Here is a 27,978-nt window from a genome sequence, read left to right as displayed (position 1 = left end):
TCTAGAAGCAAGTGGGTTTTAAGTGGCAGGGAAGAAGAAATTGAATGGTAAGGAGATGCACATTGCAGCGTGTTTAACATATCTCTGAGGAATCTTTGTGCTCTTCAATAGAATAGCAAAGAAGGAAAATTTGAGTTCAGAAAAAACACTAAGGCCTATCAGAGAATCTGCCAGTGGTGTGCTCTGATATTGCCCTATGTAGTATGAACTATTAAAAAAACCTCTGAAGTAAAAAGTGGATCAGAACATAGTGTTGAATCTCAGGTTCTCTTAGCCCCATTTATTGCATTTTGACTGGAAAGCTATAATTTTTTTTTTAAAGGGGTAAACCTTATTTAGACTTTTAAGATATTTTATGATCTTTCTCCCCTCCCCCCTTTTTTGTTATTTAAAAAACTCTCCACCAAATGTGGGGCTTGAACTCACGACCTGGAGAGCAAGAGTTACATGCTCTACTGACTGAGCCAGCCAGATGCCCCTCTGTGCTCTTCCTTCTGACATTCTGTAAGGAAGAAGTAATACTCAGTTAAGGGGAAAAAAAGGTCCCTCAAGCTCAGTCCAGCACAGTGTCAAAGTCCTCTGTAAAAAATTGCTAGTTGGAGGGACTCAGTGAATCCTGGGAAGGTGCTGTTTAGATCGTTAAAAAGGAGAGGGGGCTTCTGTAAGGCAATTTTGTGTTCAGGCAAATCAAAGTTGGAAGGTGGAAAAGCTGCTATTGTGGCAATGTTTAAGGAGAAAAGACTCCAGAGACCGTGTATTTTGGAAATATTTGACAACATTAGCAACATCAACTGCTGACAAAAAAAGAACCACCTCTTTGGCAAATCTTTCACAGTTGTGCCAAGAAAAGCAGCTTCATTGGAACATTTTCATAAACTATCATCAGTTATGCAGCGGCAGCTTCACAAATCAGAAATGATATCTTCAGGCGCTGCTGTCAAGTGTTATTCAAATAATACCAGCCTCACATTTGAATAACAGCAGACATTTTGAATTAATTAATCAGATGAGATAGTCTAGGCCTTTTCTCATTAGTCTCTGGGTCAGGCTTGGGAAGATATATGCGTTGGTGATGATATACTTGTCTTTAATCGTGATTTATGAAGATTTAGGATTGTGTGTGATTTGTCAAAGGTTCTGGGAAAAGGCTGGTGCATATTTCATTACCTAATCTGAGATTGATTTTATGATGCTAAGAGATATCACACTATTGTTCAAATGTGTGGGAAGTACAGGTAGACACAGCATCTCAGGCTTTTTACTGGCTTATCTTTGCAACTGTCAAACAATGCTGTAAACTTTAACTGCTTGTAGTTAACAATTCCTGCTTTAATTATAGGCAGATTTTTCATTCTGTCCAAAGGGAGAAGTTTCAGTGGTTATTTAGCTAAAATGCATAGCAGACATTATAACTATGACCTGGTATGAATCATGGACAAAGTTGATAAATTTCATGGGTTGGTCATGGTGAAAATATAAAATTTCATGGCTTGTCAAAGATTAATAGAAAAATCCCATTAAAATGGTGCAAATAATGGAAGAACAACAAGTAAGGTTGCTCTCCTTACATGTTACCTTCCCTCTCAGGACTAACTTTAGTAAAATTAGGATGTGAAATCATGCTTTTCTCAGTTATTCAAGCAATGTTAGCAACCTACTATTAAATGTAACAGTTTATGTACAATATCTTGTATAGTGCTTGATATATAGTAGATACTGAATATTTGCCAATTTTCTTTTCTCCTTTTCTACCTACTTTTCTTCCTTTGCATTTGATGGTTGCAGTTTTGTTAGCCTTGCTTAAGCTTTACATTCATAACAGTTTGAATTTTTAATTCTTCTGGGTCTTGAGTTTTTGGAGAATGTTATTTTGGGGTGAGGAATGTACGCATGGGAGTCCTTCGTGTTAGCAGACTGGATAATCAGGGGACCTAGTGTGATACAGAGCTCATGTTGTGTCTGCTTGTACAGTGTGTGTTATAGTAGCACAGTAGGTAGTGGATACACAGGAAACCAAATATTAACCTCTAAGTACATAAGAAGCATGCACTGCTTAATTCAAGGTGGATCTTTCTTCACTATCTGCCTCCTGAGGGCAGTTACATGTTTGTGATAAGGAGGATCTGTTTTTCATTCCACTCTCAAGCAAACTAAAATGTATATTGCTTGAAGAATTAAGAAATGGTAAGGTGATTTGCAATCTTGTCATACGAAATAAAAACTTTGCCCCCCGCCCCATTTTAGACAGATGATTGACAGGGATTGTTTTATTGGAATGATTGAGCTATTAATAATTATTAGTTCTTTGTCACTTCTTTGTTTTGGGAACTGGGTTAGTACTCCTAAAGCAACATTTGGCACATCTTAACACAATTAGAGTCGGACAGTTCTAATTGATGTTCACATTGGGGAAGGCAGTTTATAAATAATAAGATGCACTAATATTTGGAGAGAGAGAATATTTAAGAGTAATTTGGGAAGCAGCTTGACACAGTAGAAAAATACTGGTTTTAGGATTCAACCGATTTAAGTCCCACCTCTGGAGCTGCTACTTAATTGATTTGTAACCTCTCCAAGTTACCTAATGTTACCTGAGCATTTTCCTGATCTTTTTCCTGATCTGAGGTTGCTAATAGCTAGCTTTCAAGGTGGTTGTGAGAATTAGAGGTGAATGTGTACACAGCATCTAATGTGGTATCTGGTATATCATCAGTGCTTAATAAATCACAGTTTTTGCTGTTATTTAATCTGTTCATTTATTTCTTCGAGAAACATGGATTGAGGACTCATTATACGTTAGTAACGTAAGTAAGGCATCAGAAGTACAAAGCAAGTACTTTCTGGTGAGAAATAGAGTGATATATGTAGATAAATATAAGCGGAATCATCAAGTGAGAAGAAAAGGCAGGAATGGGATAGGCAGATATCACATCAGTGAGGCTTTAATTCTGTGTGGGGAGAAGGTTTTATTCTGTATTTTGGGTAGTTACTGATGGATTTAAGCAAGAGAGTGATATCAGATTTTCTACATGATTCACTTTGGAAACTATTAGAAGGAACATACTGGTTAAGAGGCTTTCTCAAGTCAGTGATGATGTATGTACTTCTAGTGGGTAATAGTAGAGATTTAAAAAGAGGGAAAAATGGTTTTAATAAAACTAAAAAAAAAAGGTAAGGATTAGTGTTTGATTAGAATTTTTTTGTCTCCCTTCACTTGTCTGACTTATCCTATGTATCCTTAAGAACTTATTAGGCTGGGTGTCCTCCTTCTAGGAAACGTTTGAACTTCCCCAGCTCATGTGCTCCAGTAGCATCCTGTTTTTTTCCCTTCTTACTGTGCTTATGATACTATATTTTGATTATGTGTCTAATTTTATATTGCCGTCAGTTAATTGTGAGCTCTGTAAGGCAGAGATATGTTTTGTTTATCGTGTTGGCTAGCACATGGTAGGAAATAGTCAATGTCAATTTGTTGAAATGAACTGAATATAGAATGTGAGGGAGGAGAATACATGGATATTTGTTTGTTTTTAGTAGGTGACCAGGTAAGTAGTTGTCATCAACTGAGAAATTTTAAAAAATGTGATTACATAAAAAAGAATTAAAAAAAATAAAAATAAATAAAATGGAATTGCAGGGTCATGGGGTATGTTCGTTATCAGTTTTGGTAGATAATGTCAAATTGATCTCCAGAATGTTTATAGTAGCTTATATTTATATCAGCACTATATAGTTATTCCATTTGTTGAGGGGATCAGTTTAAAAATTATATCCTGGGATGCTTGGGTGTCTCAGTCGGTTAAGCCTCTGCCTTTGGTTCAGGTCATGATCCCAGGATCCTAGGACTGAGTCCTGCTTCAGGCTCCTTGCTAGCTGGGAGCCTGCTTCTCTTCTCCCTCTGCCTGCTGTTTCCTGTGCTTGTGTACTCTCTCTTTCTCTGACAAATAAATAAATAAAATCTTAAGAAATTAAAAAATATATATCCTTAGGTGAAAGTCATATAACCATAGTTAACCACTTTGTATAATTCAGTGAGACTTAGTACATTTGCTAAGTGTAAAATTACATGACACTTAGTACATTTGCATTGTTGTGCGACCACTTCTCTCTAGTTCCAGAACATTTTCATCACCTCAAAAGGTAATCACGCATATCTGTTAAGCAGTCACACACTGTTTCTCCCTCCTCACCACCACTGGCAACACAATCTGCTTTTTGTCTCTGGATTTACCTAATCTGGATATTTCACGTAAATAGAATTATAGTTGACCTTGAACAACACAGGTTTGAACTGTGCAGATCCACTCACAGGCAGATTTTTTTACAGTGCAGTACTGTAAATGTATTTTCTTAATATTTTCTCTATTCTACTTTATTATAATGATATGATATGTAATACATATTCCATACACAGTATGTGTCAATCAGCTGTTTATGTTATTGGTGAGGTTTCTGGACAATAGGCTATTAGTAATCAAGTTTTGGGCAAGTTGAAGTGTATATGTGGATTTTCAACTCCGTAGGGGGTTGGAGCCTCTAATTCCCTCAATTGTTCAGGGTCAGATATATGCAGTATATGTTCCTTTGTGACTGACTTCTTTCACTTAACAGTGTTTTCACGTTTCATCCATGTTGAGGCATGTTTCAATACTTCATTCCTTTTTATGGTCATAATATTCCATTTTGTAGCTATACTGCATTCTGTCCATTCTTCACGTTATGACACGTGGGCTATTTCTGGTTTTTGGCTATTTTTGAATAGCTCTTGTGAATATTAGGAACATTTATGAACAAGTGTTTGAGTACATGTTTTCAGTTCTTTTGGGTATATACCTAGGAATGGAATTTATTGGTCATGTGATAAATCTATTTCTAACTTTTTGAGGAGACACCAAACTGTTCTCTACAGTGAGTGCTTCATATTATATCCCTATCAGCATTGTGTGGGGCTTCTATTTTCTCATGAACATCTCTTATTTTCTATTAAAAAAAAGTTGTAGGGACACCTGGTTGGCTCAGCCAGTTAAGCGTCTGCCTTTGGCTCAGGTCATGATCCCAGGGTCCTGGGATCAAGCCCCACATCAGGCTCACTGCTCAGTGGGGAGTCTGCTTCTCCCTCTCCCTCTGCCCGCCCCTCCCCCTGCTTTCTCTGTCTCTGACAAATACCATCCTACTAGGTGTGAAATGATACCTCATTGTGGTTTTGATGATTTGCATTTCCCTAATAATTACTGATAATGAAAATCTTTTCATGCTTTTTGTCTTTATATATCCTCTTTGGAGAAATAACTGTTCAGACCTTTTCCCCATTTTTTATTTGGATAGCTTGGCTTTGTTGTTGAGTTGTAAGAGTTTTCTTTATATATTTCGGATACTAGACTCTCCTTACCAGGTATGTGATTTGTAAATATTTTATCCTGTGGGTGTATTCTGTAGGTTGTTATTTCACATTCTTGGAAATGTTCTTTGATGCACACAAGTTTTTAATATTGATGAAATCCAGTTTGTCAGTTTTTCCTTTTATTGCATTTGCTTTTGGCATTATATTTAAGAATTTATTGCCAAATCCAAGGACCTGAAGACCACTATATTTTCTTTTAAGAGTTTTGTGGTTTTAACTCTTTTATTTAGATGGGTTGATTGAGTTAACTTTTGCATATAGTATGAGGTCCTGGTCCAGCTTTGTTCTCTGGGATGCAGATACTCATCTGCCCCAGCACCATTTGTTGAAGAGATTGTTCTTTCCCCACAGAATGGTCCTGGCATCTTCGTAAAAAATCTTGGCTAAGGGGCCTAGGTGGCTCAGTTAGTTGAGCATCTGACTCTTGCTTTTGGCTCAGGTCATGGTCTTGGAGTCATGAGATCCAGCCCCATGTGGGGTTCTGTGCTCAAGGGGAGTCTGCATGAGATTCTCTACCAGCCCTCTGCCGTTGCCCCTCCCCCCGACTCTCTCCCCCCCTCTCTCTAAAATGAATAAAAAAATCTTAGAGAGAGAGGGAGGAAGAGAGTGCAAGAGTGGGGAGGTAGGGCCAGACGGAGAGGAAGAAAAATCCCTAAGCAGACTCCCCACTGAGCATGGAGCCCAATGCAGGGTCGCATCCTGGGACCCCGACTTGGTGACCTGGACCAAAATCAAGAGCTGGAGACTTAACCAACTGACCAGGTGCCCCTGAATAAGGAAATCTTAAACAAAATCCATTGGCTATAGCCATGTGGGTTTATTTCTGGCCTTTCAATTGTATTCCAATAATCTGTATGTCTGTCCTTATTCCATTACTATAAGTTTTATGATTACTGTAGCTTTTTAGTATATTTTGAAATAGGAAGTTTCTTTAACTTTGTTCTTTTTCAAGACCATTTTGACTATTCGAAGCGCCTGGAAATTTCATATGAATTTAAGGATTAACTTTCCTCTTTCTACAGAAAATTATGATAGGGATTGTATTGAATTTGTATGTTGCTTTGGATAGTATTGCCATCTTAAAAATATTAAGTTTTCTAATCCATGAGCATGGGATATATTTCCATTTACTTAATTCTTCAATTTCTTTGGCAATATTTTGTAGTTTTAAGTGTACTGCCTTTCACTTCCCTGGTTATATTTATTCCTAGGTATTTTATTCTTTTGGATGCTATTATGAATGGAATTGTTTTCTTAATTATGTTTATGTATTATTCATTGCTGGTGTATGGAAATGCAACCAGTTTTTGTGTGCTAATCTTCTATCCGGTAATTTTGCTGAATTTATTTATTGGCTCTGGTAGGTTTTTTTGTGGAGTCTTTGGAATTTTCCTTACATAAAATCATGTCATAGAAGAATAGATCTAGTTTTACTTCTTCCTTTCCAGTTCGAATGCCTCTTACTTTTTCTTTTGCCTCATTGACCTGGCTAGAACTTCTAACACTTTGATGAATACCCATGATGAAAGTGTGCATCCTTGTCTTGTTCTTGATTTTAAAGGGAATATTTTCAGTCTGTTACTATTGTGTATTATGTTACTTGTGGGTTTTTCATGAATGCCCTTTATCATGTTGAGGAAGTTTCCTTCTATTCCTTGTTTTCCAAGCATTTTTATTATGAAATAGCATTGGATTTTGTCAAATGTGGTTTTGTATCAATTGAGATGATCATGTTTTTGTTTGTTTTTAACTCATCCTGTGAGTGTGGTGTATTATTTTGATTTTCATATGTTGAGCTACTGTTGCACTCCTGGGATAAGTCCCACTTGATCATGGCAGATAGCCCTTTTAAAATGCTCTTGGGTTTGGTCTGCTAATATTTTATTAAAGATTTTTGCATCTACATTCATAAAAGATAGTGGTTTGTAGTTTTCTTTTTTGGTGCAAGTTCGGCTTTGGCATCACAATAATACTTGTGTCAAAGAATGGGTTAGAAATGTTCCTTCCTTTCCTGATTTTTTGGGAGAGTTTGAGGATTGGTGTTAGTTTGATGCAATTCACCAGTGAAGCCATCTTATCTTGGCCTTTTCTTTGTTGGAAAAAAAATTTTTTTTTAAGATTTTATTTTTTTGAGATGCCTGGGTGGCTCAGTTGGTTAAGCAGCTGCTTTCAGCTCAGGTCATGATCCCAGCGTCCTGGGATCTAGTCCCACATCAGGCTCATTGCTCGGCAGGGAGCCTGCTTCTCCCTCTGCCTCTGCCTGCCATTCTGTCTGCCTGTGCTCGCTCTCTCTCCCTCTCTCTCTGATAAATAAATAAAATCTTAAAAAAAAAGATTTTATTATTTTATTTGAGAGAGAGAGCACATAAGCTGTCTAGGGGTAGGGGCAGAGGTAGAAGGAGAAGCAGACTCCCTGCCCAGCAGGGATCCTGATGCAGGTCTCAATCCCAGGACTCTGGGATCATCACCTGAGCTTAGGGCATATGCTTAACCAAGTTCCCTCTTGGAAAATTTTTGATTAACTTCTTCAGTCTCTTCACTTGTTACAAATCTATTCAGACTTTCTTTTTCTTCTTGATCCTGTTTAGTTAATTTGTGTGTTTTCAAGGAATTTGTCTATTTTTTCTAGGTAATCGATTAGTGTACAGTAATTCTTTTTATCTCTATAAGGTTAGTGGTAATGTTTCTACTTTCTAATTTTTAGTTATTTGAATATTCTTTCCGGTTTTAATCTAGCTAAAGTTTGTCAATTTTGTTGATTTTTAAAGAACCAGAATTAGTTTCCTTGATTATATTGTCTTTCTATTCTCCATTTCTTTTTTAAAAACGATTGATTTATTTATTTTAGAGAGAGAGAGAGAGTGTGAGTGGAAGGGGCAGAGAGAGAGGAAGAGAGAATCTCAAGCACACTCCATGCTGAGCACGGAGCCCTATGTGGGGCTTGATCCCATGACCCCAAGATCAGGACCCGAACCAAAACCAAGAGTTGGCTGCTCAACTAACTGTGGCCCTCTATTCTCCATTTTTTAAATCTCTATCTTATTATTCCCTCCTTTCTGTTAGTGTCAGATTTTGTTTGTTGTTGTTTTTCCTAGTTCCTTAAGGTGTAAAGTTAGGTTATTGATTTGAGATCTTTCTTTTTTTGATATAGGCTTTTATATCTATGTAGTCCCTCGGAGCACCACTTTTTTTTTTTTTTTAAAGATTTTATTTATTTATTTGTCAGAGAGAGAGGGAGAGAGAGCAAGCACAGGCAGACAGAGAGGCAGGCAGAGGCAGAGGGAGAAGCAGGCTCCCTGCCGAGCAAGGAGCCCGATGTGGGACTCGATCCCAGGACGCCGGGACCATGACCTGAGCCGAAGGCAGCTGCTCAACCAACTGAGCCACCCAGGCGTCCCCGGGAGCACCACTTTTGCTATATCTTACAGGTTGTGGTATATTGTGTTTTCTAAAGTATGTCTTATAAATTTTTTTTCCTTATTCCATTACCTCCTTTTGTGTTTAATTGATTTTTTAGTAGTGTACTGTTTTGACTTTCTTCTCATTTCCTTTCATGTATACTTTTTAGATAGTTTCTTAGTGGTTACCATAAGGATTATAATTAATATCCTAAATTTATAGTGAAGTCATTTAAATTTGTATCAACTTGGACACCTGGGTGGCTCAGATGGTTGGGTCACTGCCTTCGGCTCAGGTCATGATCCTGGAGTCCTGGGATTGAGTCCCATATCAGGCTTCCCCTGCTTTGTAGGAAGCCTGCTTTTTCCTCTCCCTCTGCCTCTCCCCCTGCTTGTGCTCTCTCTCTCTGTCAAATAAATAAATAAAATCTTTTAAAAAACAAACAAATAAATTGGTATCAACTTATTTTCAGTAACATATAAAAACTCGACTCCTATACAGTTCCATTTCTGTCCTTTATGTTGTTATTGTCATAAATTATATCTTTACACATTGTGTACTCATTGAAATACTTAAATATTTTTAAATGTATTTGTCTTTTAAGTAATATAGGAAATACAAAGAGTTACAAACTAAAATGCAGTGACATTGGTTTTCCGATTTTTATATTTATTTAGTTATCTTTACTGAAATTCTGTTTCTCCATATGTCTTCTAGTTACTGTCTAGTGTTTTTTCATTTCAGCTTGAAGGATTCCTTTTAGCATTTTTGTAGGGCATATTTATTAATGATGAAATCCTTCCACTTTTGTTTGCCCAGAATGCCTTAATTTCTTTTTCATTATTGAAGGATAATTTTAATAGATACAGTTGGTATCTATTAAAATAGGTACAGTTGGTAGAGTAAAAGTTGGGCTGGAGTGGCACACAGTTTGGAGGGAGTGATAAAGGCCTGGAATAGTTACTGAAGAAAGAATAAATGTGTGAGCCGGCCAAGGATAAGAAAAAGAATTGATTGTTGAGGGCTCAGCTGAGTTTGGAGGCTGATTCTGAAACAGTACAAGCATGACCACTTTGATTTCTTCAGGAAATTCGTGCAGATTATAAGATTAGTATATGCTTGGGGACTTTTTTTTTTAGCAGATGGGAGAAAAGGATATGAGTGAAGTGGATTATAGGGCTCTGTTGTATGCACAGTTTGGATGTTCAGCTATATAATCCATTGTGGATAGTGGCTAATGGGAGAAAATGGAGGGGTTTGAGGATTGGTTGACTCAATAAGATTGAGGAGCAGGTAAAATGGGGGAAAGGGAGTGAGGGGCCTGGCAGTGTTAGTGGCTCTAATTGTAGAATGAGCCATTTGTATTTCACTTCAAAGGTGGAGAAGTTCAAGGTGATGAATTATAAAGTCCAGGATGTGGCCTTGGGAGTTGGTGAGTCAAAGTGAAATGGAGCTAAAGATTATTGATTTTAAGGAGGTCAGAGAACTGTAAGGCTAAGATGTTGGTTGAATTTCCTATATGCTCCCTGAAGCCAGCCTAATGGCATGACTTGGGATGGAGAGGAAGATTGAGCCTTGTGCCAACATTTTTAATGAATGTGAATGATTATTAATATTGGTTAATGAACAACAGTGGATGCAGCTTTGCCAAGTTAATTTTTCTTAGGTCATTAGTTGTTTCCTATGGAGATTAAACTATGGCCAGTTTATTTGGAAATAAACAGATACTAAGTTAGGAAAATGAAATCCATCAGCACTCTTCACACCATTAATTTATTCTGCAAACATTCACTGAATACTTTTTCTGGGCCTTGAAGTTCCTCATGGCCTGGGGAGGAGATATACATTTAAATAGATAATTGACATTGTAATGGTAAGTGTTACAGTATATGAGTAGTGGTCTTATGTGGGATATATCCCGAAATTCATTGGAATGGGGAAGAAACTATCAAAACTATTTAAGTTTATCCATTTTTTTAAAAGATTTTATTTATTTATTTGAGAGAGAGACAGTGAGAGAGAGTATGAGCAAGGAGAAGGTCAGAGGGAGAAGCAGACTCTGCATGGAGCTGGGAGCCCGATGCGGGACTCGATCTGAGGACTCCGGGATCATAACCTGAGCCGAAGGCAGTCGTCCAACCAACTGACTCACCCAGGCGTCCCAAGTTTATCCATTTCATCACATGTACTTTATTTTGCATGTATGTGTTGTTATATGTTATTTATTTCATTTATTTTAACTTCAGTATTTTTATAATTTTTTAATGCAAAAGATTTGAGGTAATATAAAAAGTATACATAACATGAAAATATACATGTACACAGCATGTAGTTTAAGAAAAATTACAGATGCAATTGAAAGTTCCTGTGTATCCTTCCCTAATTCCATCTCTCTTTCTTTTTCTCCTTCTTCCCATTTTGAATTTGGGGTTTATCATTCACATGATTTTTTTTGTTGTTGTTGCATATTTTGAGGCTTATAAAATTGTTTTATACTGTTCTTACTTTCTAGAATTTGCTTTTTTCCCCACTCATCATTGATTTTAAGAATTTTCAACATTGATAACTTTTAGTTCAAGTTCATTCATTTTTCCTGCTGTATAGTTTTTCATTGAGGACTATTCTTAATTTTCTTGATGATGAGTGTTTAAATTGCTCTAATTTTTCGTGTAATAAAGTGTTATAAATATTCCTGGAGATATCTCTTTTGAGCTCAGTTATCAATTGCTACATAACAAATCACCCCAAAACTTAGCAGTTTAAAACAACAAATATTTATTATCTCATATTTTCTCTGGGTTAAGCATCTATGCACAACTTAACTGGGTAACTCAAGGTTAGAGTGTCTCACGATACTACAGTTGGGTGGCAGTGGGCCTGCAGTCATCTTGAAGCTCACCTGGGGAAGGATTCGCTTCTCTGCTCACTCATATGGCTGTTGGCAGGCCTCAGGTCCTCACTGGCTGTTGGCCAGAGACATCAGTTCCTTCCTACATAGCATCTCCACAGGGCAGCTCACAATATGGCAGCGGGCTTCCCGCAGAGTGAATGAGCAAGTGATTGAGAGAGGGAACCCATGGTGGAAGCCACAGTGTATTTGTAATCTAATCTTGGAATCTCATCACTTCTACCATATTCTGCTCAGTAGGAATGAGTCCAGTCCACACTCAAGGGGAGGAAATTACATAAGGGTGTGAATAGCAGGAGGTAGGATCTTTGGAGGCCTTCTTAGAGGCTGCCTACTGCATTGAGTCATAGGATACACATCATCAGCTTTGCTAGATGTTGGGAAGGCTCTTTCCAAGTTGGCTATTCAAGTATACACTTTCCTAAACAATAAGACAAATTTTAATAATGTTTAAAATAGGGATCGACATCTGTGCTTATGTGATAGAAGGTTGTTACATAGAGTGTTTTGGTACTGGGAAGGACCCGTGGCAGTTCTTGGTTTGTTTTTGTGTATTTCCTATTTGTGTGCCTGGTTGGGAGTATGAGTGTATTGTGTTACCTAGATTTAACTAAATTAATGCTTATGAAATGGACAAGTTACCTAAGAAGCATCTGCAAAGAAAGACATGGATTAAAATCAGAGGAATAATACAAGTATACGTTAAAATGGTAGGACTGATACTTCTACTCTTACTCTAATTTCTTGGCTGTAAATGAGGGAAAAATAATATAATCTATAATGTTTTATAGGAAGTCAGCAAAAACATTAGAATCACGTTGATCATTTCTTTATAATTTAATTCTAATCTTTATAATTTTTATTTTTGTGTTTTATAATTGACCACTGTTGCAACAATGAACCTTACCCTAAGTGTACTTTTTCCCAGTTGTACCTTATTTGTTAAAGTATTAGCTAATAATAATAGTACATGAACATTATACATGTAAAGTAAATAAAATACTTGTATATTGGGGGTACATGATCAAATTTATAGTCTATCATATTAGAATCCTAGGGGTATGGAAGAATACTGCGGGAGTAAGGACTAGAGAGTACCTGACCTCTTAAGGACGTCAGGAAAGACTTCACAAAAGTGGTAGATTTTGAGCTGGATCACAAAGGACAGATAGGAGTCTAAAGGGCAGAAAAAGGCTAATGACATTTTTGGCAGAGGAAACAGCATTTACACTGGAATAGATCCTTTAGGATGTGGCTTTTTGAAGAAAAATAACGTCCGTAGATGGTTAGATCTGTGAGGGAGGTGAAGGAAGAGAGAATGGAGGGTTTCAAGGTGGCGGGATGGCAGCTCCGTGAGCTAGTAGAGACCGTTAAGCACGACGTTGACATGATCTGCTAGAAGTAAGCAGTCTGAGTTCTCCCAGTGAAAACCGGCTAGTTTGGAACTGTAGTACTATCCTTCAGGTCAAGACTTGGAAGACCAGCCTCTGCTTTCAAGTCCCACTGATAGGGAGCAGTGCTTTCCCATTGAGAACTTCAAACTATTGCTTTTGTTTTTCATAAACAAAATTGAGAGTAGGTAAACTTTATTATTATTATTTAAACAGCTTTATTGAGGTATATTTAAGTCACTTGAATAAGCTGCACCTATTTAAAAAAAATGGGGTGTCTGGGTGGCTCAATCAGTTAAGTGGCTGACTTCACCTGAGGTTATGATCCTAGGGTTCTGGGATCAAGTCCTGTGTCGGGCTCCCTGATCAGTGGGGAGCCTGCTTCTCTCTCTGCCCCTCTCTGCTCATGCTCACTTGCTCTCTCAAAAATAAATAAAACATTTGGGGTGCCTGGGTGGCTCAGTGGGTTAAAGCCTCTGCCTTCGGCTCGGGTCATGATCTCAGGGTCCTGGGATCAAGCCCTGCATCAGGCTCTCTGCTCAGAAGGGAGCCTGCTTCCCTTCCTCTCTCTCTACTTGCCTCTCTGACTAGTTGTGATCTCTGTCTATCAAATAAATAAATAAAAGATTAAAAAAATAAAATATTAAAAATATATGTAAATGTCTGAACTTAACAAATTGTAATTTTTAATCAAATGTATACACACACACATATATATATTTACCTGTGACTCCATCCTGACAATCAAGAGAATAAGAACATTCATCATCCCAAATGTTTTTTGTGCCTTTTGGATGAATTTTTAAAAGTTTAACACAGTATGTTAAAACCAGTATATATAAAATACAACAACTTTTTTAGGGAATTTAGTGATTGGTCACATTTTAAAATGCTTTCTATTATGAAGATTTTAAAAGCATAATTCACAACTAGAGAGAAGAGTATAACAGACTTCCGTGTACCCTATCACTCAATTTCAATGTGTAATAAGCATTTTTTTAAAAAAGATTTTATTTATTTATTTGACAGAGAGAGATCACAAGTAGGCAGAGAGGCAGGCAGAGAGAGAGAGAAAGAGGAGGAAACAAGCTCTCTGCTAAGCAGAGAGCCTGATGCGGGACTCGATCCCAGGACCCTGAGATTATGACCTGAGCTGAAGGCAGAGGCTTAACCCACTGAGCCACCCAGGTGCCCCAGCATTTTTAATCTTATTATTGTAATGCTTATGCTTTTTGCTTTTCTCCAAATGTAGTGCTTTCTTGCAAAAGAAATTATACAAATTCTTCATTTTACAAATGAAGAAATGAAAACCTGGAGAAATTAAGTTACTAAATTTTTTTTAAAATTCTGGAAATGTAGACGTTGTTGGGGAAGAAAAACAGCTATGTTTGCTAGACCCTTACTATGGGAAAGTGCTCTGGACTGGCAGTATGGCCATCACCTGGGAACATATTAGAATTGTACAATTGTATGCCCCACTCCAGACCTACTGAATCAGAAATTGTATTTTAATAAGATTTCCAGGTGATCATACACACATTAAAGTTTAGAATTAAAAACCTTTCTAAAATCAAGGTTGGTGAAAAGGGAAAAAATGGAATCCTCGCTTTAGTTACTACTTAGTTTATGTTACAAATGATGCCCTATCTAGTACTATGAAAAGTTAATCATTTAGCTTTTTCCTATGTCGCCATTTTCAACTTATAAAAACAACAAAGATTCTGAGGATAAAATAAGTACCCAAGACTATTATTATTATTTGTTTATGCCTTTTCCCAGGATTATGTTTGGTTTGTGAAAAGGAAGTAGAACCTCAGCATTTTTTTTTTTTTTTACAGCCCCATAAGCTGATAAAACAAAGCAAAGCCCAGAATCTCTTTTATCCCCCGCTTCATTCCAAAGATCACAAAGTTGGGCAACCAGAAGGCAGAATTAAACACTGTTCATTGTGTATACCAAGGGAGGACCTCATGTTGTGTTCAATCTAGCTGGCTAGGAAACCCTTCCATTAGCTTTTTCCTAATGTTTGCACTGAATGAGCCATTACATTTTGAAGGCAACACTGACTGAATTCAGTATTGATGCATTCACTTACCAACTTTTCTGCCTCTGGCAGAACAGTCTCTTTCTAATGGTAGTGTACAAACAGCAGTCACTGGCTTCATCCTCACTCTAAAGGAAGCCTTGTAATGTTGCTTCTGTCGCTATATCCTTTATATGTAAGGCCCCGTTATAATTCCGTTCTTTGTGTCCACGCTCCAGAAATATTTTCTAGATAATTGTTACTCGTTAATGGAAACCCTTTTGGTATGGTCCCAGGTAAAAAAATCTATGCAGGATTTAAATATGTTCTGAGGTGTACTGTGTTATAGTAAGATATTAATGTCTTAACAAAGAGGAAATATTAATATTGTTCTTTTGATTTGTAATGTTTTCACATATAGAACCTAGCGGTTGCATCTATATACTTTTCCAGAGAATCGTTTGGCAGCTGAAAAAATATTTAGATTCAGAAGTTATTAAAAGCCAGTTCCTTTTACTGCTATTGTATTTTTTCTGATGGAAGTGTATACTCTAGGTTAACCAGTAAAATAAATGCTTCTGGTTTTACTAAATCCATGGGTCCTTAGAGCCTGGTATGTACTCTGTCAAACAATCATATACAACATATAAACTGCAGTGATTCCAATGGTGTCTTATTGGATCTCAAGAAACCAGTGTATCTGATCCCATAGTATATTAATGGAGGCCTTTACCCAGTGAGATTATTCCACTGGCATTGACACTGCGAGACTGTGGACCATTAATAACAATATAATTTCCATTTTAATGCTAATGGAAAATCTAAAAATAAAATTTTAAAAATGTAAAATAAATCTTTAATATATAAAGTCTCAAAGCAATTTAAAAAATGATTTGCTGAAGTGCTGTCACGTTTAAGCATTGTATTTGAACTTATGATATGAGGGATATAAAAACATGGTGGTTGTATATATAGTTAACAGTTGTGGAAAATTTGTATCTTCGCTACTTTGAACCTTTTTTAATATGATAGACTAAGAGTCCTCTTGCATATTCTGGATTGTCTTTACTTAATTTCAGCCTTGATTCTTAAGCTGTAAAGTCTAGCTTGTTTTTAGGTAATGTTCTACATGCCTGTTTTCTGTTGTTTGTGATTATACAAGTAGTAATATCTAGTGAAAATGTAGTTAGTATGGGAATAGTTCAAATTAAAATTAGAAACTGGACTTGGCATGTATTCAATTCACTGCCGAGGGTTAAAGTCCAGAGCCATGGCTAGTGGATCCTCACCTTTCTCTCCTGGTATTTTAGCTTTACTGATGATTTGAAACCATAGCAGTTAATATGCTTTAGCCTTTGCTTTTACAGATGAGAAATGGATCTTATACTTCTATCACCAGGTTTCAAAACTATTTACACTAAGTGGGATGGTTTACTACCTCAGGGGTAGTGCATTAAGCCTATTGCTCTGGAGAATCCATTTTCATCTCTTCTCACCAATTGATGGGACAGATATGACAAGCCTTTAAAGTTGAGTGGAAATTTTCTGTGGGGCGGGCTGTTGTATTAAATTGTTCCTTACCACCACCATGGATGTTGTAAAGACTTGTGAGTGGGTAGCCTATGGCTAAGAAAAGAGATATATTGTCTGCAGTAGGGAGGCTGTAAGGCCTAATATATAGGGAATAGTTTTCTTCCTATCTGCTCACTATTTCCTTCTCCTTCTTTAAATCATAACTCGAGTCCATCCACTCCAAAGAGGTTTTCTTGATTAGCAAGCACCAGAAAGTGTTAGTCAGGTTCTTAATTGTGTGTAATACTGTGAGAGCCTCTGTTTGAAGAGAAACTGTATAGTCATTAGACATATAATTCCTAATTTGTACCGATGTATTCTTATATGTGGTTTACCATATTTAAAAGTTCAGGTTTCATGTGTTTAATATATATAATATATTATATTATATACCATATTATATTAATATGGTAACTACCCCCTAGTAATTCTTAGTTGAAAACACACTCTTGCCATTATGCTAACGACCATTTGTCTCTTTTTTTCTGTTCGTTTCTAAATCAATAGGATTGTAACCTAGTGACTAACAAAAATGTTACAAGATGTTAATGTATAATATCAAAAGAAAAGACATATAAAATAAGCTTTGAAATTAACCACTACATTAGAAAACCTTTGTTCTATTTTAAGGACTTATTTAGAATTAAAAAGTAGAGTTTTGAAATGTGGCAGAAATTTTTTCTGTAACATTTAAATTACTAATCAATAAATATTTTTTAATGAGGTCTCCTTCAACCTGCTGGAATTAGTTATATGTTCTAAATAACACAAGAAAGAGACAAGAGTTCTTTCTGCCTCAGTCTTTCTCTTATTGAACATACTTTAGTTTTCAGAATGTCCTCCTCAATTAGAATTTTTTAACAGTTCATGGATTTGGTCTCTGAGCTACTTTACCTCTACTGAAGGTGAGTTATTTAATTCTTAGAAAATCAGATCAACACACTTAACCATGTTTGTAAAGATCAGGAATTCTTAAGGAGAATTTAATAAACTTTCCTCTCCAGCTGTAGTTATGATCACAAGGAAAGCATTAACATAACAACAGCAGCAATATTTTTCTCAAATCAAGAAATATTCCTTTAGAATATGTATCTAGGCATGAGGCGACTTTTATTTGTCACAGACTGAGAGAAATACCAACTGATTTTACTTTTGTTATCCCTACTGCTGATTCACAATTTCTATGTGACTTTTCACAATATATTTCTGGGGAACAAAGTTCATTGTAGTCTAAATGCAAACATATGTTTCTGTATATTAAGCAAGCATTTTAATACATTATTATTACTTGAGCTAATAACAAATAGTCATCTGTCAGTGAACTAAAAAGGTACAAAGTTCACAGTAATTCTTAGATAGCTTAGTAATTACCCAGACAGCTTGTTAGAAAAGCTGTTTAAATCTAGGATTATGAAATACACTGATGGCTATTTTCCTCCCATGGAGTTTCAAAAGATTGTTAGTACATTTGTCTATAATTACACATGAGTTCTCAGAGTCTTCATTAATGAAATTTATATTCTAAGCCAGCATTGATATTCCTTATAAATTCACTGACTTCTTCCTAAACCCATACTTTTCTGTCTTTTATTCCTCTTAGTCCCCTCTCCCCATTTCTTGGGGGAAAAAAATCACAAACCAGTATGGTGATCATTAATATTTGATTTATTTTTCAATAAATATTTGCTAAATAAATTTCTTTGGGTCCTGGGAACTACTTGAGGGAAGAGAATGTGAAAAGGTGGAAGAGAAAAGAAATTAAGTCCACAAAACCAGAAACTTTAATATGTTTTTTTCATTTTCTAATTATTGTTCCTCTATATCATGCCTTTATGTGTTCCTGCCAACACATATACATGAATTTACCACAGCAGCTGTGGTAGTTAATGGACTCTTAAAAGTCATGTTTGTATATAACTAAACAAATATGTATTCGTTCCTTTCTAATGAAATTACCCTTAACTGCCATCTTCAAAAGAAAGCCAGTTCCCAATTTGTTTAACTAGATTATTTTAAATAACATATGTATATATATTGCTTTAGTGTTAACTTTTTAAAAAGATTCTTCTCAGGTCTTATTTCCATTTGTAAAAATACTTAATTCAGTATATTTACATTTAACTTTTTTATTTCCTAAGGTATTTGCAGTTGTTTATCTGTTGTTTAGTAATCCAAAAATTCTTGCACATAGCCATTTTGATACTAAATCACTATTCAGCCCCAACTTAAATATTTCAATTATTTCTTTGTTCTCATTTTAAGGTGATACATTTTTAGATTGTGAGGCAAAATTTAGATGACCCAAAGTGACATTAATTAAAGAAACAAGAGTCTTTTCTGTTTTAGGAAGAGGTTTCTTTGCACTTAAATATGAGTTGTTTTTCCTCTATAATAATTGTCTCACTACCTACAATCTGTGTTCCTTACTGACTCATCCTTTAGCGTTCCGGTGTAGGCAACATTTTCTTTTCCTGGGCATGGATATAATTAGATAGAGACATGTAGAGTAGATGGAGTATTAGCAGATAATTCCTAATTTTGAAAGGCATATGTAACCAAGTTTATAGAATGGGATAAAAATGTCACGAGCTAGAATTTAGTGGTAATTATCTATGTGTTTATAACATCTTTGACCCACATAACTGAATTTTCACATCCTTTTAAATCAGAGAGAACTGTACTCATTAAATTTAATTCTGTCTAATTTTTGTCACTTATTTCTAGGATGTATCCATTTAATATATTTTTTTTGATTCCTTTTTCGGAGTCAAAACTTCACAAATCAAGTAAACCTATTGTTTCAGTCATATTTATTATTGTTGTCATTAACTCCAATTATTATTATGATAATAATAACAATTATAGTATTAAATGCTATAAGATATTTGAGGTTAAAGCTGCAATAATAGACCACCAGATCTTAACAAATGGTATTTGGTTTCTGTTTTAACTATGGAGTCAGTGATGCTTGCTGATTGAGCTATTCCACTTCAAAGAAACATCACAGAAATTTATGCTGAAAAGATAAATAAGGGTGTGATGCCAGTAAAAGAGCTTAGATGTGTAGATAATGAGAAGAAGCCAAACTAGGCTGGTTACAGATTCCTCTCTCAAACTCCTCACAGAATGAAGTAGGTTATAAATAGTTATTTAGACAAGTACTTTGGTGGTATATATATTCCACTAAGAAACTCTTGGGAAGTCTTCTGTTGTAATGTCGACAGATCCAGAAAGCACTTCATGTATTATTAGTCTTGTAACTCTAAATTTTGTGTCTCATAGTAAATTATTATGCCAATAAAAAGTTTGTATTATTATACCTACTCAGTACCTTACTACATGGGAAACCCTGGAAATTAACATATCTGTTATTCCTAAACACAAATCTGTTAATCAGCACTATCCCAACCCCTCAGTGTAACAAACTGGTTGGGACGGCTACTGCTGGTGGAGAAAATGGTTCTCTTGAGAGAAATTTTTTTCCTGGTTTCATGGGGTGTTTACTAACAGTAATCATTTCAACATGTATATTGTATCCTTTCTTTCATTTAAAGGTTTTAGCAGGAACACTAATCTGAGCACTAAGAATTAATTTAGGCTCTCAATGAATATTTGTTGAATTGAATTTACACAGCTCCTTCTATTTCCTTATGAGCTAGATAAAATGTATTTTGTATGTATTAATATTAGATTAATATGAACAATAAAATACCTTGAATGTGCTTTTGATTTTAAAGTACCTTTCTGTTTGCATCCAGCCAACATTTTTTCTGGGCTTTGGGCTGCTGAATTAGGCTGCTGTGTCTTCAGTCAGCAAAATTCCATTGGTGTATCTGTCTATATGAGATAAAACACTTTATTCTAGCACAGGAAAAATTTTCAAGTCATTCTCGTCTTTTTCTTGCCTTACAACTTGCTTCCCTTTATTTTATGCAGCTTTGTGAATGATGGAGTAAAAGAATTTCCTTTGAAAATTAGTGTATGATTTCAATGTTTTGATATGTTTCTTACCGTGTTTTCTCTACTATTAACAAAAGCCCATGAAAATTATAAACATGTAAGAAAATGCTCTTCCTGATGAAGGTTTATTTATCAGGAATTTCTCTACTTCTTCTCATAATAAAATTAGTGGTATATGTTATTGTGTAGTAAGTTTTCTCACATTTTGTCTCTGTGTTTAGAGCTGATAAATTCTCTAGCATTTCCTTTCAGAGCTTGCATGTGCTCTTTAAAACCCCCTTTTCTGTACTCACATACCCTCAGGTTTTGTTTTGTTTGGAATTTTTCTCTTCTTCTCTTCCCACTTACCATTTGTATATTCATACATAAGTGTAACATGCACATAGGGACATATATATGCATATTCACAATATTTTTTTCTGAAATGTGTGTAAGTTATTGACACAATGCACTGTTGTTCTTTTCATTTTTTTTTTTAAGATTTTATTTATTTATTTGAAAGACAGAGATCACAAGTAGGCAGAGAGGCAGGCAGAGAGAGAGGAAGAGAAGCAGGCTCTCTGCCAAGCAGAGAGCCGGACGCGGGGCTCAATCCCAGGACCCTGGAATCATGACCTGAGCCTAAGGCAGAGGCTTTAACCTACTGAGCCAGTCAGGTACCCCGACACAATGCACTGTTAACCCTAAAAACTTCAGTGACTATTTTGTAAAGACAGAGATACTCTCTTTTATAACTATAGTGTAGTTATCAAACTCAGGAAATTAACAATGATAGAATATTTTTGTATAATCTATAGACCTTTTATTCAAATTTCATCAATTTTCCCATTAACATGTTTTGTAGCAAAAGGAAAAAAAAATTACTGTCCAGGTTTCAGAGTAAGAACATGATTTACATTATGTGTCTCTTTCATCTCCTTTAATCTGAAACAATTCCTTAATCTTTGTTTTTTGTGACATTGACATTTTTAAAAGAATATAGGCCATTTATTTTGGAGGCTATTCTTTCAGTTCAGGATTTTTTGATGTTTCCTTATAAATAGATTATTATACATTTTTGGCAGGAACATCACAGGGGTGATGTTTCGTCCTCAATGATTAGATCAAGAGACACATGGTATCTCTGTCACATTACTAGTGATGATAACTTTGATCATTACCTTCAGACTTATTTAATTTTTACAAGTTTATTGAAATATAATTGACATAAAGTAAACTGCACACATTTACATGTGGGTTTTAATGTAACTGGTGAGTAAAGTTAATGACCTTAGAGGGAAGCCCTTACAAATTCTGTTTAAATTACAGGAACTTTATGAAATGTCAGGGCTGTGCGCTAGCCTGGTTTGTCAACAAAGTCAGTGGAGGTTCTACATGTTATAAGGGGATAAATAACATGTAAAAGAAGAACAGATTGACTTTGGGTCTTTATCTAGACTGAGTATTGGACATCTTTGTTGTGACCAATGGCCTTTAAAATGTAGCTTCCTTATCTTCTGCTGTATTTGTTATCACAAGTTATATTAGTAGTCCACTCTCAGATCAGTCTTAAGGATTAAAAAAAACTATTACAGATGGTAAAGAATGAGTTACTATATATTGGTAATCAATTTATAATTTAAGTTGTAATTTATAAATACAGATTTCATCCAATATTAGATAGCTAAGGATTAAGATTCCTTGGTCTGTATATTTCTTAACTGATTGAACCACCCACGTGCCTTTGTATATTTCTTGTAAGAGTTCATAAAAATCAGAATTTCAGACTCGGAAGAGATCTTAACCATCGTAATCTAGAGCTTTCCAAGCAGTATAAGGTAATGAGCCTTAGTCCCTGAGCCGCTGGGCTGGCCCTGGGAAATCTGGAGCCTTGTGCTGGTCACTTATGTCGGCATGCAATCCTTTTTATTCTAGGGTGCTACATAAATGTTACCATTTTCTATAGACACTGTGACATAAAGGAATAAGGAGACACTGACTTTGTCCAATAGCTCACTTAATCTTTAACTCTTTTCTCTTGTATCTCTGCTAAATGATCATTGATCCTAGCCGTTTATTCAACAAATACTTCATACCAATTTGTGTGCCAGGCACTGTGCTAGATGTAAGGAATATAAAATAAGACAGATAAGCTGCTACATATTGAGCTTTTACATTTTGTTGGGAAAATACACAAATCAACTAAATGAGTAACTGAGCATGGTAATTTAAGATTAAATAAAGTACGGTGGATGAAGTGAACAGAGGGATGAAAGATATTAGAGATCATTAGATAGATTGTTTTAAGAAGATATTTTTGAAGAAATAGCATTCAGCTGAGACTGGTAAGGATAGAATGAGCAGGCTTCAAAAGATCTGGAAGAAGGCTATTCCAAGAAGGACTAACCAAGTGCATTGGCCTGAGTGTAGGTATCAGTGTCTAGTTAGCCCTTAATACTCTATTATTATTAGAAATATGTTTTCTGTTCTAGGGTAGTTACAGTTCATCAGTCTACTTTCATTATTAAATATCTTCAGGGCTGTAGTTCTATGCTTTACCTGTCAAGTTTTTGATTATTAATTTGATTTCCCAAGTATCTCCACAGTAGGAGTTGAATGAAGTTCTCTGAGTAAGATACAAAATTATTTATGTTAACAAAAAGAGACATCTCTCTTTTTAATAAATCAATACATTTCTATTCTGGTTTATATATCAGTGGTTTATAAATTGAGTTATTAAATCTCATCTCTGGGTATATGGAATAAAGTCTACTTATAGATAAAACGTAGATAGAATTTAGATAGAAAATCTATTTTTTGAACCTTGAAGACAAAGTAAGTGATTCTGGATGTTGGTAAATTACTAAATAATTATGGTATTTACTTTCAAACACTTTGTTGTTAGTCTACAATTTTAACATTTCTCTAGTGGAAAAATATGTATTTTGCAGACGTAAGATATGTAGTATGAATAATGTAGAACTGACAGTATCTAAAACATTGTTGCTTAACAGAATCCCAAGTAGTACTCTTAATTTTCTTTTCTACAACTTTAGAGTCAAATTTTGTTAATTACACTAGGTAAAGTCACCTCAAATGCTGACTTAGCCAATCCTAAACCATTAGTCCTAAGGGAAATAAAGGACTAGGTTCTTGTAAGACTCTGATGTTAACAGTTTTGAATCGATCAGTGCATTACCTTGTATAAAATGTATTTCTGTTTAAAAAGACCCTTATTAAATATATATTGTTGATTCATTAACACTGGACTCATGGCCAAGAGCACTATAGATCATATCTGAATGAAACTTTTCTAATACTTATTTTCTCTATAAGGCACATCCCATTCTTCTTGCATTTAAGAATACTAGACAGCACTTCAACACTATGCTTGGAAGGCCATTTTATATAGCAAAATCCCCAACAAAGAACACAAAAGTATGAAAAACATGACACTAAATATACTGCAGAAAGGATACTTGTTTACAGTGTGAAAACGAACAAGAAAGAACAGCCTTGCCATGCTCAACCTTAGCTGGGAGCATGCACGTCTGGTAACTCAAAATTTTCTCTACTCTACGCAAGTACATATCTTCATGACCACTAAAGTACCTGCGTTTTGATTTGGGGATTACAAATAAGTTTTAGTGACAAGGTGAATTCACAAATGCAGATTCACTGTAATTGTTTAATTTTGGGAAACAATTTTCTAAAAATTTATTTTTACAGGGGAGATATAAAATAGATCAATCTTTGATTAGTTATTCTTTTTTTTTTTTTTAAAGATTTTATTTATTTATTTGACAGAGATCACAAGTAGGCAGAGAGGCAGGCGGAGAGAGAGGAAGGGAAGCAGGCCCCCTGCTGAGCAGAGAGCCTGATGTGGGGCTCGATCCCAGGACCCTGAGATCATGACCTGAGCCGAAGGCAGCGGCTTAACCCACTGAGCCACCCAGGCGCCCCTTTGATTAGTTATTCTTAAACTACTTTCTATCTTGGTACTGATTTTGGGGGAGCAAATAATTCTGGTTATAGCCATTTTCATTGTAGTCATTTGGTGCTCTTTGTGACTCTGTTGTAACTATACTTCTGAGTATAGTCTAGGTTCTTCATATTCCTGAAGACAATTCTATCTCAGTATAAAAAAACCCAACCAAACAAGGACAAGTCAACTTTAGAACTTATAGGAGAGAATAGAGTATCTGTGACTTCAGAGAAAGGAGAGATTGCTTAGAACATAAAAATTACAAATCATAAGTGAAATAATTGTTAAGTTATGTTATCAAGTTACGTTCAGTTACATTAAAATGAATTTTGGTCCTCAACATAAACATGAAGAAAATGAAAGTGTAAACCACAGAGTGGGAGAAGATACTGCAGTGTAAATCACTGATAAGTTATTATTATTAGGATATATAAAGAATTGCTGTACGTTATTAAGAAAAAGACAGTGTAATATGGGTTGCCTGGGTGGCTCAGTTAGGTAAGCATCTGTCTTTGGCTCGGGTCATAATACCAGGGTCCTGGAATTTAGTCCGGCATTGGGTTCCTTGCTCTGTGGGGAGCCTGCTTCTCCCTCTGCCTGCCGATCCCCCTCCTTGTCCTCTCTCTCTCTCTCTGACAAATAAATAAAATAAAATAAAAAAGAAAAAGACAGTGTGATAGAAAAATGGACAACAAACTGGGTTGCTTTATGAAAGAACCATAGAGAGTATGACCAGTTCTGCTATAATGCTTGTTTTGAAAGTGTGGAAGTATTCCAATGTGATTGATGTATTAGGGGATAATTTGGGCATAATGCAGATTTTACATTTGCTTATGTGTGATTTTGTCCTTGAGAAACACTGAGTGAATGCAAAAAACTACACCCATCTGAGACGAGCTGCACAGGAATATGCAAAATACATACACCTCAGACATCTTTAGCTTACCTCAATTCAATGAGTCTGGTGTGAGCCACCCCCAGCCCATCCACATCTAGTATTAGAATTTTCTGATTTCAGATACCCTTCTTCCACCACATCAGTAGCTCACAAGTTGTAACCTTTGCAACATCTACTTGTTAAAGCAAACTTCAGTTTTGTTTCAGAGTGATATGCTCTGTTTATTGTATTATGTATGTATTTCTTAATCATTTAACATGCATAAGACTGGGTTATCTTTATTAGACTCCTACTATTTTATTAATGTATATCACTGACCTCTTTCCTCCCCATAAGTTCTGTGGTGTTTATGGCACCATTTTTGTATAGCTCCGTGATTTTAGGGGTGCGTATGTTGCACTATAGCAGAACTGATGGTACATCTGGTGTGATTCCTTTTATGTTCAAAGACATGTAAAACTGAACTTGTATATGAATGTGATGAAACTCTAAAGGGGATGAAGGAAGGGGTATAGGGATGGGATTGGGGAGTGGTGCACAATGTTCTTTCAAAGATTGTGTTAGTGGTGCTTGGGTGGCTTAGTCAGTTAAATGTCTGCCTTTGGCTTAGGTCATGATCCTGGAGTCCTGGGATCGAGACCCTGCATTAGGCTCCCTGCTCAGCAGAGAGTCTGCTTCTCCCTTTCTCTCTGCCCCTCACTCTGCTTGTGCTCGCTCTCTCTCTTTCACATAAATAAATAAAATCTTTTAAAAGAAGATTGTTAGATTGTTTCTTCAACTGGATAGTAGGTACAATGGCTGGTGGTTGCTTATTATTTTTATGCCATTCATATACTTCATTGAAATATAATTCACATACCATGCAATTCACACATTTAAAGTATGTAACTCACTGGTTTCCATTATATCCTCAGAGTTGTGCAACCATCACCACAATTTTAGAACACCTTTATCACCCCTAAAAGAAACCTACTTGTTAGCAGTTACTTTTTTTTTTTAAGACTTTATTTATTTATTTGACAGACAAAGATCACAAATAGGCGGGGAGGCAGGAGGAGAGAGGAGGAAGCAGGCCCCCCGCTGAGCAGAGAGCCCGACACGGGGCTCGATCCCAGGACCCCGGGACCACGACCCAAGCTAAAGGCAGAGGCCTTAACCCACTGAGCCACCCAGGCGCCCCTAGCGGTAACTTTTCATTTCCCCCCACAACCTCAGCCCCAGGCAGCCACTAATATCCTTTCTATTTCTTTGAATTTGCTTATTCTGCATATTACACATAAACGGAATCATATAATGTGCCGTCTTCTGTAACTAGCTTCTTTCATTTAGCAGAATGTTTTGAAGATTCATTCTTGTTGTCACTTGTATCAGCGCTTTCTTTCTTTCTTTCTATGGGCGAAAAATATTCCAGTGTATGGATAGAGCATATTTTACATACCTGCTCATCAGCTGATGGACAGTTAGGTTGTTTCCTCTTTTTGGCTCTTATAATATTGCTGCTATGAATATTTGTATGTAAGATTTCATATGGACATAATGTTTTTATTTCTCTGAGTATATACCGGTGAGTGGAATTGATACCTAACTATGTTTAACCTTTTGAGGACTGCACCATTCTACATTCCTACTAGCAGTATACCATATGTATACTTTTTATATGTGTGTGTGTGTGTGTGTGTGTGTGTTTAAAATATCTACTCAATACACTTTAATACTTTTCAAAACAAGACAGTAGGGACATTTGAAGTGACTAGCTGTCTTTTTGTCTTTAAGTACAGAAACAGATAATGGAATGAGAATATCTCCAAAGCTAGGGATTCTATCAGATGATGAAGTTTACTTTAACATTTGGAGCTCTGGATCACTGGATATCTCTAGAACGCTGGGTTGATTTGTGAAGGAAGGAAACTTTATCTTCAACAAAATTCCCATAATTTCTTCTAAACCTCTCCTCACTTATTCTCTTTTCGTTCTAGGTGCTTCCTGATTTTTGTACCATCCCTCTGGAGGCCTAGTTTTATAGATTCTCAAATGACCCCTCCCTTCTCTTTGCTTTTGTAAAACTTTTCATTTTCTTAGTGCTTGTCTCTTAGAGGCAAGTATTCTATACTGACTTACTCTTTTTTTTAAAGATTTTATTTATTTATTTGACAGAGATCACAAGTAGGCAGAGAAGTAGACAGAGAGAGAAGAAGGGAAGCAGACTCCCAGCTGAGCAGAGAGCCCGATGCGGGGCTCAGTCCCAGGATCCTAGGACCCTGGGATCATGACCTGAGCTGAAGGCAGAGGCTTTAACCCACTGAGCCACCCAGGTGCCCTAACTTACTATTTTTTCAAGACTCTATTTATTCGTCAGAGAGAAGGAGAGAGAGCACAAGCAGGGGAAGCAGCAGGCAGAGGGAGAAGCAGGCTTCCCGCCAATCAGGGAGCCCAATTCAGGGCTCGATCCCAGGACCCTGGGA

The 27,978-nt window shown here is 36.1% G+C and overlaps 1 protein-coding gene across 3 annotated transcripts in view; it reads left to right on the top strand.

Annotated features, from left to right (window-relative positions):
• The window catches only part of PBX3 (PBX homeobox 3), a 211,573-nt gene that overhangs the window by 24,982 nt on the left and 158,613 nt on the right, over positions 1-27,978 (top strand). The gene's annotated exons all lie outside the window — the stretch shown is intronic.

The sequence above is a fragment of the Neovison vison genome, chromosome 9, assembly GCF_020171115.1.
Source record: "Neovison vison isolate M4711 chromosome 9, ASM_NN_V1, whole genome shotgun sequence".
In the NCBI taxonomy this organism is placed as follows: domain Eukaryota; kingdom Metazoa; phylum Chordata; class Mammalia; order Carnivora; family Mustelidae; genus Neogale; species Neogale vison.
This window is presented reverse-complemented; position numbering and strand designations above follow the sequence as displayed.